Source organism: Ornithorhynchus anatinus, chromosome 1 (genome assembly GCF_004115215.2).
Source record: "Ornithorhynchus anatinus isolate Pmale09 chromosome 1, mOrnAna1.pri.v4, whole genome shotgun sequence".
Taxonomy (NCBI): Eukaryota; Metazoa; Chordata; class Mammalia; order Monotremata; family Ornithorhynchidae; genus Ornithorhynchus; species Ornithorhynchus anatinus.
In genome coordinates, this window is record NC_041728.1 from 161,049,748 (window position 1) to 161,071,060 (window position 21,313).

The 21,313-nt window shown below is 42.2% G+C and overlaps 1 protein-coding gene and 1 non-coding gene across 3 annotated transcripts in view; one reads left to right on the forward strand and one right to left on the reverse strand.

The window, feature by feature from the left end:
- Positions 1–2,210, reverse strand: part of ZBBX (zinc finger B-box domain containing) — a 106,150-nt gene extending 103,940 nt beyond the window's left edge. For both annotated transcript variants that reach the window (XM_039913274.1, XM_029067858.2), the window contains exon 1: positions 2,115–2,210. The gene's annotated coding sequence lies outside the window, so the exon portion shown is untranslated. The remainder of the gene's footprint in view (positions 1–2,114) is intronic.
- A 17,435-nt stretch (positions 2,211–19,645) lies between these two features.
- On the forward strand, positions 19,646–19,781 carry LOC114816525. The gene has a single exon (XR_003764313.1). It is a non-coding gene; the product is annotated as a small nucleolar RNA SNORA7 (small nucleolar RNA).
- Positions 19,782–21,313: the final 1,532 nt, after the last annotated feature.

A 21,313-nucleotide genomic window follows, 5' to 3' on the forward strand; every position in this document is an offset into this window, starting at 1 on the left:
GTAAGTGCTTAACAAATACCCACATCATCATCACCATCTTTAAGTCACTTGCCCAACCAAAATCACCAGCAGACAAGTGGAGGTGCAATCCAAACTGCCAAAATGCTGGTCCAGGCGCTCATCCTATTGCAACTCAACTCATCTGCCTTTTAACTCACTCCCTGACGATGGTCTCAACTCCCAAGTCTATACTTTACTCTGTTGTCTGCAATACTGTTTCTACGACACAGATGTGCACATATTTTCTCACTCCTTGGAAGGTAGCCTATTCCTTTCAGTGTCTAACATGAATTCCTGACCATCAGGCCATACAGCTCTCAGTAAACTTTCTCGCCCTACTAATCTTCCCTATTATCCTACTAGTTGCAGTTGGCATGCTTTGCTCCTTTAAAGCCCATCTGCCACCTGTGATTTAATTGCATCCCTCAGCACCCACCTCTTGTTTTCCTGGAACTTCCCATTATTCACACCAGACCCATCACCGCTCTCTCCAACTTCAAAGTCTTTCAAAAATCCATCTCCTACAGGAGACCTTTCCTGATTAAAATCTTATCTCCCCTCCTACTGTCACTTTGGCATTTGAGCATCAACTAACCTTAGGGTATTTTTTCAGTAGTGGTCACATGATCAGAAACCCTTATTTGCGGGGTGTGCAAACTGTTTATTGATAGCAACAGTGATATATATAGCCTGGTAGCTATTCCAAAATTTGTATCATCTTTAGTAGTAATGAATAAGTATTAAAAGTTTAAATGCTCAATAAATATAATTACAAAAGTGAACAGCTACAAAACTCAGTTGCAATTACCTTCAGCTTCAGCTACAGTAATAAATTTATTCCTGTTTTGGCACTCAGTACAAAATGGTAGCTTTAGGCAGTTAGCTAGGTCTCTCTGGCCTAGGGAATCATAAGTACTAGTTACTTAGGTAAAAAAATTACTAAACTTCACAAGCAGGCTGCATTTTGCACCGTACTAAGCACTGGAGTAGACTTGAGGCAGTTAGTCCCTGTTCCACATGGGGATCACAGTCTAAATAGGAAGAAGGAACATTTAATCCCCATACCACAAATATGGTAACAGGCACAGAGAAATCAAGTAACTTGGCCGAGGTCACACAGCACACAAGTGGCAGAGTCAATATTAGTACCCAAGTCCTGACTCCCAGGCCTGTGCTCTTTTCAACTAGGTGCTCCTCATGCCATTTAATCATGAAAACCCAAGGTACAAAACTCCCTAACTACAAAGCCGCTTACATTTCCATAGTTTCAGGCAGATGGGAGCCTCGGTGGGGATGTTCCGTTTACTGTTGCAGAGTATTGATATCAATGCAATCACTATGAGCTGTTTGTCTTCCAGGCTGGGGTTTTGGGCTCCCTCCAGTCTGAGCTCAGTCTCCTCTTCCCATCTCTGACAACTCTGGCCGCTGGGAGCCCGTTTCATTAATTAATTAATTAATTAATTAATAATAATAATAATGTTGGTATTTGTTAAGCGCTTACTCTGTGCAGAACACTGTTCTAAGCGCTGGGGTAGATACAGGTAATCAGGTTGTCCCACGTGAGACTCACAGTTGATCCCCATTTTACAGATGAGGGAACTGAGGCACAGAGAAGTTGTGATTTGCCCACAGTCACACAGCTGACAAGTGGCAGAGCTGGGATTTGAACCCATGACCTCTAACTCCCAAGCCCGAGCTCTTTCCACTGAGCCACGCTGCTTCATTCATTCATTCATTCATTCATTCATTCATTCCATCATACTTATTGAGCGCTTACTGTGTTCAGAACACTGTACTAAGCGCTTGGAAGGTACAATTCAGCAACAAATCCCTGAGACAATCCCTGCCCTACCACGAGCTCACAGTCTAGAAGTGGGGAGACAGATAGCAAAGCAAGTAGACAGGCATCAATAGCATCAAAATAAATAAATGGAATTATAGATATATTCATACCATTAATAAAATAAATAGAAGAATAAATATGTACTTTATATATACAAAAGTGCTATGGGGCAGGCTAGGTTATCGGCTGTTCCTCGCCCGGCCGGCTGGCTAACACGGTCCAGGCAGCCTTCCCCTGCACCCCAGTAAATCTCACCCCCCTTTCGACTTACCGATACCCCTCTGACTTCGTTGGGTACGAGAGTTCACCTCGGCCCTCCTTCCCCTTCTCTCTGGCGGTTGCCAGGCGACGCGGGGCGCCCATGGCAACCGTCAGCGGTTGCCAGGCAATGCGCGGGCGCCCATAGCAACCAGGCTGTGTACGGCTTATACGACGCTACCGGCCTGGGGGGGGGGGGGGGGGGGGACACCTCTAATTCATTTCCAGCTTCTCGCAGAGCCCGAGGACGAATAGTCCACTGTAAGAAAAAGGGGGAAGAAGAAGAAGAAACCCCAAATAACATGACAAACCGTTAGGAGAAGAACTATTTTTTCATCCATTCATTCATCGGGAGTAATGATTGAGCGCTTAGTCAGTCAGTCAGTCCTCTTTACTGAGCGCTTACTGTGTGCAGAGCCACTAGGGACTTGGGTGGTACAGTCATAATAATAATCATTATCATGGTATTTGTTAAGCACTTACTATGTGCCAGGCACTGTGCTACTCTACTAGTCCGATCAGGGAAGAAGCCCAAAGTGAAAGTTCGCAGACTCAAGCTATTCACTGTATGTATTCCCTGGGAATAGAGGAAAAAATATAATCATAACTGGTACCACAAGGGTATGGAAAATGTATTTATTCATATTGTCTGTCTCTTCCCCTCCAGACTGTAAACCCGTGGGCAGGGAATGTGTCTCTTTATTGTTGTATTGTACTCTCCCAAGCTCGGCCCACAGTGAGCACTCAATAAATACAATTGAATGAATGAATGAAAATGATAGATAAATAAATAAACAAATAAATAAATAAATGCAATACTTGAACCCGTATAAACACAAACGCACCCAGCTTGGTGAAAGTTATAAGTGGCCTAGTGGAGTGGAAACAGTGCAGACCTGGTAGTCAGAGACACTGGGTTAATAATAATGATGATGATGATGATGGCATTTGTTAAGCACTACCTATGTGCAAAGCACTGTTCTAAGTGCTGGGGGGATACAAGATGATCAGGTTGTCCAACATGGGGGTCACAGTCTTAATCCCCATTTTACAGATGAGGTAACTGAGGCACAAAGAAGTTAAGTGACTTGTCCCAAGTCACACAGCTGACAAGTGGCAGAGCTGGGATTAAAATCCACGAACTCTGACTCCCAAGCCTTTGCTCTTTCCACTGAACCATGCTGTTTGCTCTGCCACTGGCCCACTGTGTGACCTTGGATAAATTACTTAAATTCCCTGTGCCTCAGTTCCTAATCAATAATTTAGGGATTCAATACCCATTCTCCCTCCTGCTTAAATCTGTGAGCCCCATGTAGGTTGGAAACTGTATCCAACCTGATTGACCTGTCTCCACTCTTAAGCTTAGTACAGTGTTTGGTACATACAAAGCACTTAACAAATGCCACCATTAATTATTTGGGAAATGAATGGGTGTGTTTTCAGGAAGATTCTGAAGATAGGGAATGATAGTTTCTGGCTGATCCTTCTACCAATTTGTCACATTCCTTCTATCATTCCCCATCCCTACATTGATCCATGGGGACTTCAATATCATTTATTCATTTATTCAATCAATCATATTTATTAAGCACTTACTGTGTTCAGAGCATTATACTAAGCACTTGGGAAAGTACAATGCAACAAGAGTGACATTCTCGCTCACAAAAAGCTCACAGTCTACAGGGAGGAGGCATACATAAATACAAATAAATAAAATTACAGACATATGCATAAGTGCAGTGGGTCTGGTTGGGGGTAGAGGGCGAGAGCAAAGGTATTAAGTCAGAACCACACAGAAGGGAGTGGGAGATGAGGAAAAGTGTGTCTCACTCTGGGAAGGCCTCTTGAAGGAGATGTGCCTTCAATAAGGCTTGGAAGCGGGGAGAGTAATTATCTGTAGGATTTGAGATGGGAGGGAGTTCCAGGCCAGAGGTAGGACAGGTCTCCTTTTCAGGCTCCTCCTCCTCCTCTCATCCCCTAACTGTAGGGGGTCCCTCAAGGTTCAGTTCTTGGTCCCCTTCTGTTCTCCATCTATACTCACTCCCTTGGAGAACTCATTTGCTCCCATGGCTTCAACTAAACCCTGTCCTCTCCCTAACTTCACTTCTCTATGCCTCAGTTTTCTCATTTGTAAAATGAGGAGTAAGAGTAATAATAATGTTGGTATTTGCTAAGAGCTTACTATGTGCAGACCACTGTTCTAAGCACTGGGGTAGATATAGGGTAATCAGGTTGTCCCAGGTGAGCCTCAGAGTCTTCATCCCCATTTTACAGATGAGGTAACTGAGGCACAGAGAAGTGAAGTGACTTGCCCACAGTCACACAGCTGACAAGTGGCAGAGCCGGGATTTGACCCCACGATCTCTGACTCCCAAGCCCGGGCTTTTTCCACTGAGCCACACTTTATGAGCTCCATATGGGACAGAGACTTTGTCCAACCTTATTAACTTGTATCTCCCCCATTTCTTAAAACAGTACGTGACATACAGTAAGCTCTGAACAAGTACCATAATTATTATTATTATTTGAGAATTATTATTATTGGAGAATTATTATTGCAGGGAGTTATACGGGTTGACAGCAGCTACTTCTCTGATGGCATTTCACTGCATCTTGGCACAGTGAAGCAGGGAGGGAGGAATGGGGTATATTTTAGATACCTTCTTTCCCTTTCTCCTCCCTGCCCCAAAACCTTAGAGGCATTAGGGGTGAGCCTTTATAGCCATAGGTTGTAATTTGAGTTAAAATTTCCAGAGAGACTCAAGGTAACTTCACATCTGGGGAGATGACAAAGATTCTGTATGTTTTCATTCATTCGTCAGTTGTATTTATTGAGCATTTACTGTGTGCAGAGCAGTCTACTAAGTGCTTGTTTTTTATAAGCTTTGTGCTCTAGAGTATAAGCCATTATGGGCAGGGAACATGTCCACTAATTCTGTTGTAATGCACTCTCCCAAGTGCTTAGTACAGTGCTCTGCACAGAGTAAGTGCTCAATAAACATCATTGATTGATTGATTGAGTGAGTGGGCAGACACGTTCCCTACCCACAAGGAGCTTACAGGGTAGAATGCAGGAAAGGTCACATGGTTCTCTCACTTTTCAAAGTGAAGTCCTAGATGCAAATGATAACTAAAAATAATGATGCCTAAAAATGGGGAGTATTTTATTTAAAATAGCAAGCAATCTCATTGCCACCAATTGTGCTATTTATAAATCATCCACTGTATAAATCAATTCTTTCTTGGTCATCATTTACATTAGTATTCCTGCATACATTACAAGTCAACCTTAACATTGCCTTTGAACGAGTAACAAATATAGGTGAAATACACTCCAAATGTTTATTCCTGATTCTTAATTCATTAGCTTCATGTTCAGCTGTGCCAATATTGTTATCGATGTAGATTAAGGGAACAGCTAATCTGGCACTTTAGAGAGAAAAGGTCATTCATTTCTGATCCTTGCCAAGTTTTAATAAGAATATCTCACTGTCTTCCTGAGATTTATGCACTGTTAGCTGCACTTCATTTGGAAAATTTGCATTTCTCCCTTATATATTCAAGCTGGGAGTCACAAAAGAAGAGTTATGATGCCTGCTTGTCTGGAACCTGTCTGCTTTTTCTGCATCAACTTGACTCCTGCAGAGTTTTGGTCTCCCAAACTTCCATTTTTTCCCCCAGGTTTGTGGAAGCACTCCATTTTAAAAATGCCAGCTTCATTTTCTGTTTCATAAGTCCCTGAGATAAAGAGGTCTACCAGCCTCCAAACCCCACTCTATCCAGGACAGATGGTAGAAGATGTCCAGGAAAAGGGACCCCCACAAACTCTTCAGACTATTTGTTTCAGAGTTTATCAACCTGATGTTCAAGATGACCTCTCTCAGAAGTTTGTTGTTGTTGTCTTTTGTTGTCGCGTCTGACCAGAAGTGACACCACGGACACATCTCTCCCAGAATACTCCACCTCCATCTGCAATCTCTCTGGTTGTGTATCCATAGAGTTTTCTTGGTAAAACTATGGAATTGGTTTACCATCGCCTCCTTCTGTGCAGTAAACTTGTGTCTCTGCTCTCAACTCTCTCCCACGCCACTGCTGTCTAGGTAGAAAGCATGAAATCTCATATCTAGTCCTATGTCTTGCTATGCCCAATGAGATGTCGATCCTTCAATCAAACAATAATATTACTGAGTGTTTACTGTATTCAGAGCTCAGGTATATGCAGCAGGTGGGAGCAGGGCCCTGAGAGCTGTGGTAGAGAAGCCATCTCAGCTCTCTGGAGCAGAGCAGTGTAGTACAGAGTCAAGCAATCAGCCAGTCAATCGTATTTATGGAGAGCTTACTGTGTGCTGACCACTGTACTAAGCACTTGGGAAAGTACAATGCAACACTAAACAGACTCTTTCCCTGCCCACGATGAGTTTATAATCTAGAGCGGGGAGAGCAGAACACTGGCAAGCTCTTGGGAAAGTACAATATAAAATAGTAGTAATAATAATGTTGGTATTTGTTATTATTATTAAGTGCTTACTGTGTGCAGAGCACTGTTCTAAACACTGAGGTAGATGCAAGGTAATCAGGTTGTCCCACATGAGGCTCACAGTTAGACATAATCCTTGCCCTCAAGGAACTTACCCTCTCTGATTAAGCCTTCTTTACCCCTACTCCAAATCCCATCTGCATCACATAATAATAATAATGATAATAATGTTGGTATTTGTTAAGTGCTTACTATGTGCAAAGCACTGTTCTAAACACTGGAGTAGATACAGGGTCATCAGGCTGTTCCACGTGAGGCTCACAGTTAATTCTCATTTTACAAATGAGGGAACTGCAGCCTAGAGAAGTTAAGTGACTTGCCCACAGTCACACAGCTGACAAGTAGCAGAGCCAGGATTCTAACCCATGACCTCTGACTCTCAAGCCCAGGCTCCTTCCACTGAGTCACGCTGCTTCTATGTACTTGAATGTGTGTCTTGTAAGCACTTGATATTCACTCCACTCTCAGCCCCACAGGACTTACATCCATATCTGAAATGTACTTATTCATTTATATTGATGTCTGTATCCCCCTCTAGATTTCATCCATTTATTCAATAATATTTATTGAGCATTTACTGTATGCAGATCACTGTACTAAGCACGTAGGAAAGTACAGTATAACAATAAACAGACACATCCCTGCCCACAACAAGCTTATAGTCTGGGGGTTGGGGGGAGATAGACATTAATATAAATAAATCACAGATCTGTACATAAGTGTTGTGGGGCTGGCAGGAATAAAGGGAGCAGGTCAGAGCGATGCAGAAGGGAGTGGGAGAAGAGGAAAGAAGGGCTTAGTCAAGAAAGGCCTCTTGGAGGAGGTGTGCCTTCAATAAGGCTTTAAAGTGGGGGACAGTAATTGAGAACGCTTTTACCATCACTGTTATAATATTCTTTACCATGTGTTTAGTATAGCATCCTGACCACTGAAAGCATTCAATAAATAGCACCGAAAGATTGATTGATTGATTGATAGTATGACGAATATATGTGTGAGACATCGCTGATGAGTTTATTATGACGAGATAGTGGGAGTAATTGTGCAAATCATGTGGGAGATGGTGAGGTTTCAGGAGACTGGTGAATATGGAGGGGGTCAAGATTTGGGGATGGCAGGGAAAATAAGAGAAGGTGGGATGGCAGGGAGAATAAGAACATAATACCCATTTTACAGATAAGGAAACTGAGGCAAAGAGAAGCATCATAGACTAGAGCAAAGAGCATGGGATTGGGAGTGGAAGGACCTGGGTTCTAATACCAGCTCTTCCACTTACCCGCTGGGTGACCTTGGGCAAGTCACTTAACCAGTTTGGGACTCAGTTTCCTGACTAAGTACCTTCCTTTCCCTTAGACTGTGAGCCCCATGTGGAACCATGACTGTGTCTGACCTGATTATCTTGCATCTCTCCAGTGCTTAGTGTAGTATGGTGCTTTATTGTTATTATTATTATTATTATTGTTATTATTATCTAGTGATTGGTCTGGCAAATGTGTTAAAAACCCAGAATAGACTGTTTTAATGGAAAAGTCTAGGTTTTCCATTGGAACTGCACGTAGAGAATTGAAGTAACTGATTAGAATTAACTCACACACCATGAGATACAAGGAAACATATAGTAAACAAATTGATGTAAAGGCATCAGTATTGACAGAAAAAAAAGCATATAAGCTAAATACTCTGGAGAGGAAGCAGTCCAGGTGTGCCATTCCATCATAAGCAAAACAGCAATGCCTAGGGGCTAGAGCATGGGCCTGGGAGTCAGAAGGACCTGGGCTCTAATTCTGATTCTGCCATCTCTCTATTGTATGACCTCATGCAAGTCACTTAATTCATCTGTGCCCCAGTTACCTCTTCTGAAAAATGGTGATTAAGACTGTAATCCCCATGTGGGATAGCGACTCCATCTAGCCTGATTTGCTTGTATCCATCCCAGAATTTAGTACAGTGCATTTGATTAAAATTGTAGCAACTGTCCTAACAGTCAAAAAATTGGGAAACTGAGCTTCTGGGCCCCCCTGCTCCTGTGAGCCAGCAAGGTGTAGTCCGCATATGGTGACCATGTCCCACCAGTCATCCCTAATATCACATGTGTGTGCTATTTATTCTATTTTATGTATTAATTACCTACTTTTGCTTTCATCGCATGTAGCAATACTGTGACTTTTTATATAATAATTAATCAATCAATCAATGGTATTTATTGAGTGCTTATTATATTAGAACACTGTAGTTAGCCTATGGGAGAGTAGAATACAAGAGAATTACCTGACACATTTCTTGCCCATGATGAGGTTTCATGTAGACTCTTGTTTTTAATGTACGGATGATTGTTTATCACTCATTCATTCATTCAGTAGTATTTATTGAGCGCTTACTATGTGCAGAGCACTGTACTAAGCGCTTGGAATGTACAAATCGGCAACAGATAGAGACAGTCCCTGCCCTTTGACAGGCTTACAGTCTAATCGGGGGAGACAGACAGACAAGAACAATGGCAATAAATAGAGTCAAGGGGAAGAACATCTCATTAAAACAATAGCAAATAAATAGCCTCCTCGCAGGAATGTCGAGAAGGCAAAATGATTGAAGTGAAACACTTTTTTCTTTTTTCTGAGAAGCTGTCACCCGTCGCCGGGGACAGGTTCTTTCAGAATCAGCGCGGCGAGAGAGAGAGAGGCTGGGGATGGAAAAACCTGAGTTTTGTATAGAATTTATTTCGCGGGGCGGATTGAATTTAATTAATTATTTAGACACGACAATCGGCCTTCCCTTTTGGGGGAAACATGGTGTTAAAGCTTCCCCTTTGGGAGGAATATGGTGTTAGAGCTTCCCTAACGTGAGGAATACACTGTTATGTTACTTGCGTGTGGGCGGACACCAGGGCCTGCCCAGGCAGAGCTCGTTAATGGTTTACTCACAACGTGGTGAGGCGGCTAGTTCCCGCCCTGTGCGCACCCACTTAGGCACTAAACCCATTTACACATTAAAACCCACTTGTACGTTAAACCCACTTCTGGTGGTAAGTTCTCGTATGCACTTCTTACACGTGGTGAGGTGGCTAACTCTCACCATGTGCGCACCCACTTGGGAGGAATCCACTTAAGCGTTCAATCTACTTATGCGCCGAACCCACTTATGCCTTAGACTTACTTATGCGTTACACTCACGTGTGCGTTAAACTCACTTGCACGTTACACTCACTTATACGCTACCCACTTATGCACTAAACTCACATGTGCATTATCCTCACTTATACATTGCCCGCTTATGCACTAAGCTCACATATGCGTCACACTCATACATTACCCACTTATGCATTTAACCCAGTTATGTGTTACACTCATACATTACCCACTTATGCATTTACCCATTTATGCGCTACACTCACCCGTCCCGCGAACCCTGTCTCTGTGTGTTGTTCCTGGTGGCAGGACGGCGTCTGGTGCTCGGGGCAGGGAAAGACACATTTGTAGGGTGCTCACGGGCAGAGACCGTATCTTTTTCTTCGTTTGCATGTCCCTCAGATGCCTACTTCAGTGCTCAGACAATGCTGCATCCCAGTTGAAAAATGGGGTAAATTTCTCAACTATACTAATCTGGCTTACTACTATATTAAGGAAAGTGCATCTTTTTGAGCAAAAACTTTGTAATAACAAACATCAAACACATCACACCAAGGGACTAGCTTTTTGGGTGCACATGGATATTTCGGCTACAGACACGGCTAGATGAATTCCTCCATCAGTGGTGTCTTTGGAGATGAGGGATAACTATATTGTGTGTGTAGTTGAACTTCACATTCAAAGACTATATACAATTATCTGTACATTCAGTTCTCTGTACTCAATAGGTGTTCAATAATACTGATGTTGAAAATAATGATGAGGATGAGGATGAATGTGATAATGATGATGGTCAGCAGAAGGAGAACAGGGTTCTAATCCTGGTTCTGCCACTTGTCAACTGTGTGACTTTGGGTAAGTCACTTAACTTCTCTGTGCCTCACTTACCTCATCTGTAAAATGGGGATTAAGACTCTGAGCCCCACATGGGACAAACTGATTACCTTGTACCTACTCTAGTGCTTAGAACAGTGCTTGGCACATAGTAAGCACTTAACAAATGTCATCATTATTATAGCCAGTGGCTCTTAGAAACCCCTGGAGTCCTGACAGTATGGGGACTCCAGGTAATGTGTTTCCAGTGTTCTGTTTTTTCTTTTCTCAGACTGGTCCCACTGTCCACACTATGGGAGAGATTGTCCCCACATGATATTTGAAAGGAAATAGCTCCATGCTATACTACCAGAATGAAGCTGCATCTTCTCTCTTCCACTGCATGCAATCTCCCTCTCCCCTCATATATATATTTTTTTTGTTTGCAGAATGGCTCTGAGCAAAGATTTCAACCCTGCTCCTTGCTTGATATTAATTCAGTATAAACCTTAATTCCTTAATTCCTTTACATCTGACTTTTTCTCTTCAAGAACAGTGATTGAGCAATTGTCTTTAGGGCCCCAGTTGTGAATGATGTGAATCAAACACATTTATTTCACCTTGTGTACCAAACAGTATTTTTAATGTCACTTTTCATTAGTTTTCTCAACTTTATATCTTACTTATTGGTTCTTTCAAAAATTTTTATGCTTTAGAAAAAATTTCACATTAATTTGCTGGGGTTTCTAAATTACTTTGAGAACTAAAACAATAGTGTTCCCTGGTGTTAATAAAGCTCCTTTCTCCGTAGAGTTGAAAATACTTTAAAGCCATTATATTTAATTGATTTTTCATAATCCCAGAGTAAAAGGTATGAAGGAAGTATTATTGCTCTCCTTTTGTATTTAAGGAAACTGATATAGAGAGGGGTTAAATGACTTGCCGAAGGTCAGACTGTGAGCCCGTCTTTGGGCAGGGATTGTCTCTATCTGTTGCCTAATTGTACATTCCAAGCGCTTAGTACAGTGCTCTGCATATAGTAAGCGCTCAATAAATACTACTGAATGAATAAATCGGAGCCTGAACTGGGAGTAAAACTGAGTTATTTCACCTCCCTCCACATTGAATTAGATAGCAACCGCTCACAAGGCAGCTTGCCTCTCACCAAAGACCCTGTGCAAAAGGTCATCATCATCATCATAACCAAATGATCTCTTGGGTTTTAACGCTCTGTTGCTAAAGAATATGTAATAGAAATGAGTTTGTTATTAAATCATTAAATGCTATTTCAGAAAGAACCGAGCACCTCCACAAAACTGAACTTCAACAAATATCCATTAGATGGAGTTGTGCTCTCAGTTAATGTTTCAAAAGCCACTGCAGCCGTACCAGTTTTTCTAAGTCCCTTAAGCAAGATTTGTTGTGCTTATACTTTTGAAAATGATTTTATTCCCTCTGAAAACCATCTAAAGTTTGGAGAATTATGCGTGATTCTGCAGGTGCATCAGCTATAATGCTTTCACTGAGACATTTTAATGTCCTTATTTTCTGAAATACCACAGATGCAAAAAAATGAATTGAAGACATGAGAGATGACCCAGGAATGGTGTTGTATGCTGCCCAAGGGGTTGCCAGAGTTCACTGGTCTTGTAGTGACCTTTTGGGTTGGCCAGCGGTCAAGAGTTAAGCATTTGTTAAGTGCTTACTGTTCTAAGCGCTCCTTGGTAGTGTACAACCAGATTCCTCTGAGAATGTAACCTTCTTGTAGGCAGATTAGCAAATTGGCATTTGGTATCTAATTTAATGTCACAGGAGGTGAAATAACTGAGTTTTACTCCCAGTTCAGGCTTTGATTTACTTTGTATGACCTTCGGCAAGTCATTTAACTCCTCTCTGTATAAGTTTCCTTAAATATAAAATGTCTTTCCACTCTGTGATATTGTACTCTCCCAAACTCTTATTATAGTGCTTGGCACAGAATAAGCACCAAATGAATACAGCTGATTTTTTTTGTTTTGTTTTAATGGTATTTGTTAAGCACTTATTATGTGCCAGGCACTCAACTAAGCACTGAGATAGAAAAAAGCTAATCAGGTTGGACAAAGTCCATGGCCCACAAGGGGCTCACAGACTTAATTCCCATTTCACAGATGAAGTAAATGATGGACAGAATAGTTAAGTTACTTGCCCAAAGTCACACAGCAAACAAGTGGTGAATCTAGGATTAGAGAAACTGACTGATTGAAGTGCTATATGGAAAGAAAAAAGAAACCTTCATTAATAAGTAGCCCAATCTCAGAGATACTGAAGAAATCTACCATTCATTAATTGTCGTATTTATTGAGCACTTACTGTGTGCAGAGCACTGCCCTAAGCAATTGGAAAGTAAAATTTGGAAACAGAGAAAATCCCTACCCAACAGTGGGCTCACAGTCTAGAAGCGGGAGACAGACAACAAAACAAAACAAGTAGACAGGCATCACTGAGATCTAAATAGATAAATAGAACCATAGATAAATGCACATCATTAATAAAATAGAGCACTAATATGCACAAATATATACAAGTGCTGTGGGGAGGGGAAAGGGGTAGAAGAGAGGGAGGGAGTAGGTATGATGGGGAGGGGAGGAGGAGGAGCAGAGGGAAAGGGAGGGCTCAATCCCGGCTTGCCACTGGTCAGCTGTGTGACCTTGGGTAAGTCGCTCTTTCTCTCTGCACCTCAGCTCCCTCATCTGAAAAATGGGGACAGAGACTGTGAGCCCCACATGGGACAACCCCATTTCCCTGCCTCCCCCCAGAGCCCATTAGATTGATGCTGCCAGGCTAATCTTGGATTTACAAATATGTAAGTACAGATCCAATATGTTCAGTTTCCAAGGAGATGATTAGTTATTCATGCCATAGTGTCATCAGATTCCCCTTCCCCCTAAATCCCACTTCCCCTTATTCTCAGAGACCAGCAGCAGCTCCTATGAGCAGGTGTGTTGTGTAGCAGAGATCTAGAGTTCACTGATTCATTCATTCATTCAGTGGTATTTATTGAGCACTTACTCTGTGCACTGTACTAAGCGCTTGATGAAGACACTTCTGGAATAAGAAGAATGAATACCCATCAGAGTAAAGCAACAACTGACCGTGGGCTTCAGTTCCTCAAGAAAGTGTACTGAGTAGAGAGAAAACAGTTAATTAATGCATTTGAAAATGGTCCACCTTGGAGAGATCACATTTTAAAATACATTTCGAAAACAGTGAAGATATTCATCTTCCCTCACACGCATGTATAAATTGACCTCAAACCTTGGTAGAATTAGGATGAATCATTAATAGACTTTAGTTCATTTTGGCAGAGGACTATTCTCCATCTCCGCAGCAAATATAAACTCATTAAAATCATCTTGAAAGCATGCAATCAGCTCTCCCTCTCCTTCCCTCTCTCTCTGATTTCCTACTACAACCCAGGAAACAATCTTCACTCCTCTAATGGCAGCCTACTCACTATAACTCGATCTTATCTACCTGGCTCCTGTCCCTCTTACTGTGCCCTGTCTCGGGCCTGGAACTCCATCCCCCTTGATGTATCACAGACCACCACTCTCCCCACCTTCATCTCCTCCCAGGGGCCTTCCCCAACTAAATTCTCATTTCCCCTTAATCCCTCTCCCTTCTGCATCACCTAAGCATTTAGATTTGAACATCTGTGTACTTTAAATAATTAATATTCACTGACTCTCAGCCCCACAGTGCTTATTAACATCTGTAATTTATTTGAATGTCTGTCTCTCCCTCTGTAAGCCCCTGTGGACAGGGAACATGTCTAAAATCTCTGTTGTATTGTGCTACCCCAAACACGTAGTTTTGGGCTCTGCACACGTAAGCAGTCGATCAATCAAACAATCAATGACATTTACTGAGCACTTACTGTGTTCAGAGCACTGTACTAAGCAACTCAGAGAGTACAACAGCATTAGTGGACACATTCCCTGCCCCAGTGTTTGCAACTTTTTCCCTGCTTCTCTTGTCACAACCAAATCTCAGAATATCCTAAAAAGGCTGACCTGCCAATTTTTTTAAGTAGACATCTTGCCTTGTGCATACAGTACATATTTGCCAGCTCTTGTCATTAATCTCTAAGGCTCTGAGTAGAGGGAGAACTAATAGCTTTGGTTTAAATTTGATATGGTTCAGTCTAGACCTGTACATATTTTAAAGTAGATAGCTTGTCTTCTGCATACAGTATGTATATGACATCTCTTTTCATTCATCTCACAGACTCTGAGGGGAGAGAGAACCTTCATTTTCGGTTTAAATTTGGTATGGCATTTCCTGATTTAGCATTCAAAGAGGTGTATCCCACTATATGCACAGAAACACAGTCTCAGGCTTGGGTCATCAGTGAGGTAGAGCTGGGCTACCATGGCAGTCAACACCCAGACCCCACCTGCACTCCTTCCATCCCCCAAGGCATTAAGAATACCAATCCAAAGAGTGAAGCAATAGCAACAACTACCACAACTTTGTGTGGACTCTGTTAACAACACTTTGCTTTGACTCTGTTTAGCAATGGTTAGATGCCAATCAAGAGCTGAGAACCATCATAATAGGGAATAGGATCTAGTCCAGACAAAACAACCCCTCCTTTCTTCCCTCCCCACCCCAATTCTGATAGTTTAAAAGAATAATTGCCAAAGGTTTCAGAAGGTTTCAAAGGTTTACAACTGGACTAAATTAATCAGTCAATCCAACCATGGTATTTATTGAGCACTAACTGTGTGCAGAGCACTTTACTAGGCCCTTGGGAGAGTACAATATACAGAGCTGACAGACATGATCCCTGTCAGCAAAAACCTTACATTGATTCATTCATTCAATAGTATTTACTAAGTTTTTACTGTGTGCAGAGCAATCTACTCAGCTCATGGAAAAGAACAATAGAACAAAAGAACAGTGACATTCCCTGCCAATAACAAGCTCACAGCTTGGGAAAGTACAATACAACAGTAAACAGTGACATCCCCTGCCCACAACGAGCTCACAGTCCAGAAGGTAGAAGACAGACAACAAGACAAATAAATAAAGTTACAACTATATACATAAGTGCTGTGGAACTGGAAGAGTGGGGAAGAACAAAAGGAGCAAGTTGGGATGACACAGAAGGGAGTGGGAGATGAGGAAAAGTGGAGCTTAGTCTTAAGAGAGGAAAACAGACACTGAAATGATTACACATAGGGGAGATGGCAGGGTATGAGGAAGTGTGTATAAGTATCATAGGGCTGAAGGTGGGGTTAATGTCAAATTCATAAAGAATGCAGATCCAAACTCATGGGTGATGCAGAAGGGAGAGTGGTTAGGGAAAATTTAGGACTTAGGAAAGATATCTTGGTGTTGTCAGGATGACTTTGAAGGAGGAAAGAGTAGGGATCACTTGAATATGAAAAGGTAGGGTGTTCCAGGACAGAGGGAGAACATGGGCAAGAGGTTGGTGAGATAGATGGCATTGAGGTACAGTGAATAAGTCAGCATCAAAGGAGCAAAGTATGTGGTCTGAGTTGTAGTCAGAGATCAGCAAAGTGAAGTAGGATGGGCAGAGCTGATTGAATGTCTTAAAAATGATGGGAAGCAGTCTCTGATGCAGAGGTGGCTAGGCAGCATTTGTGGTAGGAATGAGGTGATATGGACTGAACATATCTTTAGAAAAATGATTCAGACAGCAGGGTCAAGTATGGACAAGAGTGGAGAGATACAGGAAGCAGGGAGGTTAGCAAGGAAGCTGATAGAGTAGTCAAGAAGGGATATGGTAAGTGCTTATATCAGCATGGTAGCAGTTTGGGAGGGGAGGAAAGAACAGACTGTAGAAATGTTGTGAATGTAGAACTGACAGGATTTGGTAAACAATTTAAATTGTGGGTTGAATGAGAGAGTTGAGCCTAGGATATAGGCTTGTGAGACAGGGGAGATGATGGTGGTGACTACAGAGTTAGAAAATACTGGAGAGGACAGGGTTTAGATGGGAAGATGAGGAGTTCTGTTTTGGACAGGTTATTTTTCAGGTGTTGATGGGACATACAAGTGGAGGTGTCTCGGAATCAGGGTGAAATCAAAACTACAGAGAAGGAGAGAGATCAGGGTTGGAGAAGGAGATTTGTGATTCAACTTTTTAGAGGTGGTAGAGGTGAAAGCCATGGGTGCAAATGACTTCTCCCAGGGAGTGGGTGTAGATGAAAAATAGAAGGAGCTGTGCAAACCTTCCACCGTTAGAGATGGTAAGCAGAGAAAGAACCTACTATTAGAGATTGAGAAGCAACAGCCCGGAAGGTAGAAGAAGTAGGAGAAGACACTGTCAATCAGTCAATCGATCAATGGTATTTATCGAGCACTTACTATGTGCAGAGCACTGTACTAAGTACGATACACGGGAATTAGCAGACACATTCCTTGACCATAACGAGATTCAAGGAGAGAGGTCACCCAATAGCCAAGCACCGATAACAAAAGCAAAACTCTGAGACGGACCAGACAATCTCTCCAAAGACAGGGATCGTGTCTACCAACTGTACTGTACCCTTCTAAGCATTTAGTACAGTTCCTCCACTCAGTAAGTGATCAATGAATATAATTAATCAATCTATTGATAAATTGTTCTGAAGTGAATCCTAGAATTCAAAATCTGGAAAAGACCAGGTGAGGTACTTTTTCAAACTCTGCTTAAATCTGACAATTACTCTCCCCTACTTTAAAGCCTTATTGAAGGCACATCTCTTCCAAGAGGCCTTCCCTGACTAAGCCCTACTTTCCTCTCCTCCCACTCCCTTCTGCATTGGCCTGACTTGTTCCCGTGGTGCTTCCCCCCTCCCAGTCCAACAGCACTTATGTACATATCAGCCATTTATGTATTTATATTGATATCTGTCTCTCCCACTGTAGACTGTAAATTCACGGTGGGCAGGGATTGTCTCTCTTTATCGACAGATTGTACTTTCCAAGCCCTTAGTACAATGCTCTGCACACAGTAAGCGCTCAATAAATGACTGAATGAGTGAATGAGTGAATGTGGGTGAAAGATTAAAGGCAGCTGGGGAGAATTTTTAAATTCATTCATTTTGTAAAAGGACCAAAAAGAAGATCTCTTTATTCAATCTCACCTGGACCCTTTTCAAAAAGGACTACATCAAAGTTCACCTAGGCAACTGAATCCTCATTCCCTTAACATTAATGTATTCACCCTACCCTAACCCCCACAGAGCACTTATGTATATATTTTCGAATTGTTTTACTTTCCCCTCCCTGTAATGTATTTCAGTGTCTGTGTTCCCAGATAGATTATAAAATTCTTGTGTCAGGAATTGTGTCTTCACACTCCATTGTCCTCTCCAGGCACTTAGAATCAATCCAATCAATCAGTGGTATTTACCGAAAGCTTATTGTGGGCAAAGCACTGTTCTAACTGCTTGGAAGAATACAATACAGTAGATTAGATAGACACATCCCTGCTCACAAGTATACTACATACTAATGGAGAAGCTTAGAATAATTCTCTGTATTGTAATAAAACCTCAGAAAATAATATTGATTAATCAACTCCTCCCATAAAAAATATTCCCTTATTCTTCTTGATCAAAAATTGCACCCTAAATTTACAAATTTAGGCTGTTTCTTTAACTTATTTCTAATGATATTTTTATAAGGTGAAAACTGTTGAATCCCTTGCATCTTTAGCCAGTCACAAAGAAAGGTGGAATCTTTTGTGAGCTAGCCGAAGTGCTAAAGCAAGACATTTCCTTAGTCCCAGGAGAAATGTTCTTAGCACATAAATAAAGGAAAAGGCAAAAACATTTGCGCTGTAAGAAAAGCATATAATGATAAAAGTTGTATGCTTAAGAAAAAAAATCTTTTTCGGAAGAGCTTTGGCTGGAAATGGCTGCAGCTATCAAAAAGAAAAAAAAATGTGTTGCTGAATCAGCTGTTGGCAAAAGAAACCTTCAACTTCCCACGAAGCAGGACACTTCCTAAATAATCGTTAGAAAAATATATGGAGCTATTTGCTTTTTCTCCCAGTTTCGACTTAATGTTACTGATATATTTTAGAAAAAAACGAACTCGCTTGCACAAAATGACTGTTATTTCGACTAAAATGAAAGAGGGCTTGACACATTCGGGCCCAAGAGCAGCAGTACCAGCAGCAGAAGAAGCCGTAGGAATAGGAGTAAAAGTAATAGCGGTTCTAGAAGAAGAAGCAAAAGCTGTAACAGCCCAATAGTAGTAATAGGAATCGTAGTATTATCCTTGATTCCTCTCTCTTATTCATCCCACAGAGTCAATCCATCACTAAATCCTGTGGGTTCAATTTAAACGACATCACTAAAATCCACCCTTTCTTCTCCATGCAACTGCTACCAAGTTAATCCAAGCACTCACTCTATCCCTCCCTGATAACTGTATCAGCCTCCCTGCTGACCTCCCTGCCTCTGGGGTCTCTCCACTCCAGTCCATACTTCACTCTGCTGCCCACATCATTTTTCTACAAAACTGTTCAGTCCATGTTCTCCACCCCTCAAAAACCTCCAGCTGTTGCCCATCCACCTCTGCATCTGACAAAAACTCCTCACCATTAGCTTTAAAGCATTCCACTATCTTGCCCACTCCTACCTCACCTCACTGTTCTTCTATTACATCCCAGACTGCACACTTGGCTTCTCTTGTGATAACCTTCTCAGTGTATCTCGATCTCGTCTATCTCACTGCTGACTTCTCACCCTCCTCCTGCCTTTGGCCTAGAACACTTTTCCTCCTCATATCTGACAATTACTATCTCTCCCTTCAAAGCCTTAATGAAGACACATCTCCAAGAGGTGTACTCTGGCTGTGCCCTCCTTTACTCTTCTCCCATTCTCTTCTCTGTATCATCCTAACTTGCTCCCTTTATTCATCCTATGCCATGATCCCACAACACACATGTTCATATCTGTAATTTGTTCATTTATATGAATGTCTTCTCCTCCTCTAGACTATAAGCTTATTATGGGCAGGGAAATGTCTTTTTATTATGCTAATGTACTTTGCCAAGCACTTAGTCCCCTCTCAGAGTCCACATGGAGAGTTTCCAGGACTCTACCAGTCTCGGCAAAGGGAGGGAGAGTCAAGCAGAAACCGTACATTCCATTCCTAGCTTGAGCAGTGGCTAGCGAGTGGAAGGCAATCTGCTACAAGTCAAAACTCACTTGTGCTGGGCAGCAGCGGCATGGGAGAGAGTTGAGGGTGGAGACTCAGGTTTATTGAGCAGAAGGAGGCAGTGGTAAACCTCTTCTGAATTTTTACCAAGAAAGCTCTATGGGTATACTACCAGAACAATTGCAGATGGAGGTGGGACGTTCTGGGAGAGATGTGTCTATGGCGTCGCTATGGGTTGGAGACAACTCGCTGGAATAAGACAAGCACTCAGAACAGTGCTCTGCACATAGTAAGCACTCAGTAAATATGGTCGACTGATTGACTAGAAATAGTAGCAGCAGCAGCAGTATTAGCAAGTATCCATCACCCATGGATGCAATGCACTGTACTTCAAGTGACTGAGAAGTACGAAGAAGCAACATGTTTCCTGGCCAGAAGAAGCTTCTCCTCTAGTGATATGAACAAAGAGAGTAACTGTGTAATGGCCAAAAAAGTAAATGCTCATGACTCCCCTATCTTAAAAAACCCCTCCACTGACCCCATGCCTCCCTCCAATTACTGCCCATCTCCTTCCCACCATTCCTCACCAACTCCTTGAGGAGGTTGCCTATACCCGCCGTCTCCACTTCCTCTCCTTCAATTCTCTCCTTGATGCCCTCCAGACTGGCATCTCCTTCACTCCACAGAAACCACCCTCTCAAAGGTCACAAGTGACCTCTTTCTTCCTGAATCCTACTACTCCATCCTAATCTTCCTCGACCTCTAAAATGCCTTCAATACTGTTGAATACCCCCTTCTAGAAACATTATCCAACCTCAGCTTCACTGACTATGTTCTCTCCTGGTTCTCCTGCTATCTCTTTGGCCACTCATTCTCAGCCTCTTTCACGGTCTTCTACTTTGCCTCCCACCACCTAACTTTGGGAGTGCCTCAAGGTTCAGTTCTGGTCCCCCTTCTATTCTCCATCTACACCTACTCCCTTGGAGAAGTCATTCACTCACATGGCTTCAACTACCACCTCTATGTGGATGATTGCCAAATCTACATCTCCAGTAGTCTCTCCTTCCCTGGAGTCTCACATTTCCTATTGCCTTCAAGACATCTCCACTTGGATGTCCCACCGTCATCTCAAACTTCGTATGTAGAAAAGAGAAACGCCCTAACTTCCTGCCAAAACTCTGTCCTCATTGTGTCTTTCCCATCAGTGTAGTCAGCACCACCATACTTCCTATCTCACAAGCCTATAACCTTGGCATTATCCTTGACTCTTCTCTCTCATTCAGCCCACATATTCAACCTATGACTCAATCCTGTCAGTTCAACCTTCAAAATGTCACTTAATTCTGACCTATCCTCTCCATCCAGACTGGTACCATATTCATCCAAGAACTTATCTTACCCCACCTTGATTACCGTATCATTCTCCTTGCTGACCTCCCTGCCTCCTGACTTTCCTGACTCCAGTCCATACTTCACTCTGCTGACCACACCATTTTTCAGTTCCAGTTTTCCCATTCCTCAAGAACCTATAGTGGCTGCCCATCTATTTCTGCATCCAACAGACAGTCCTTA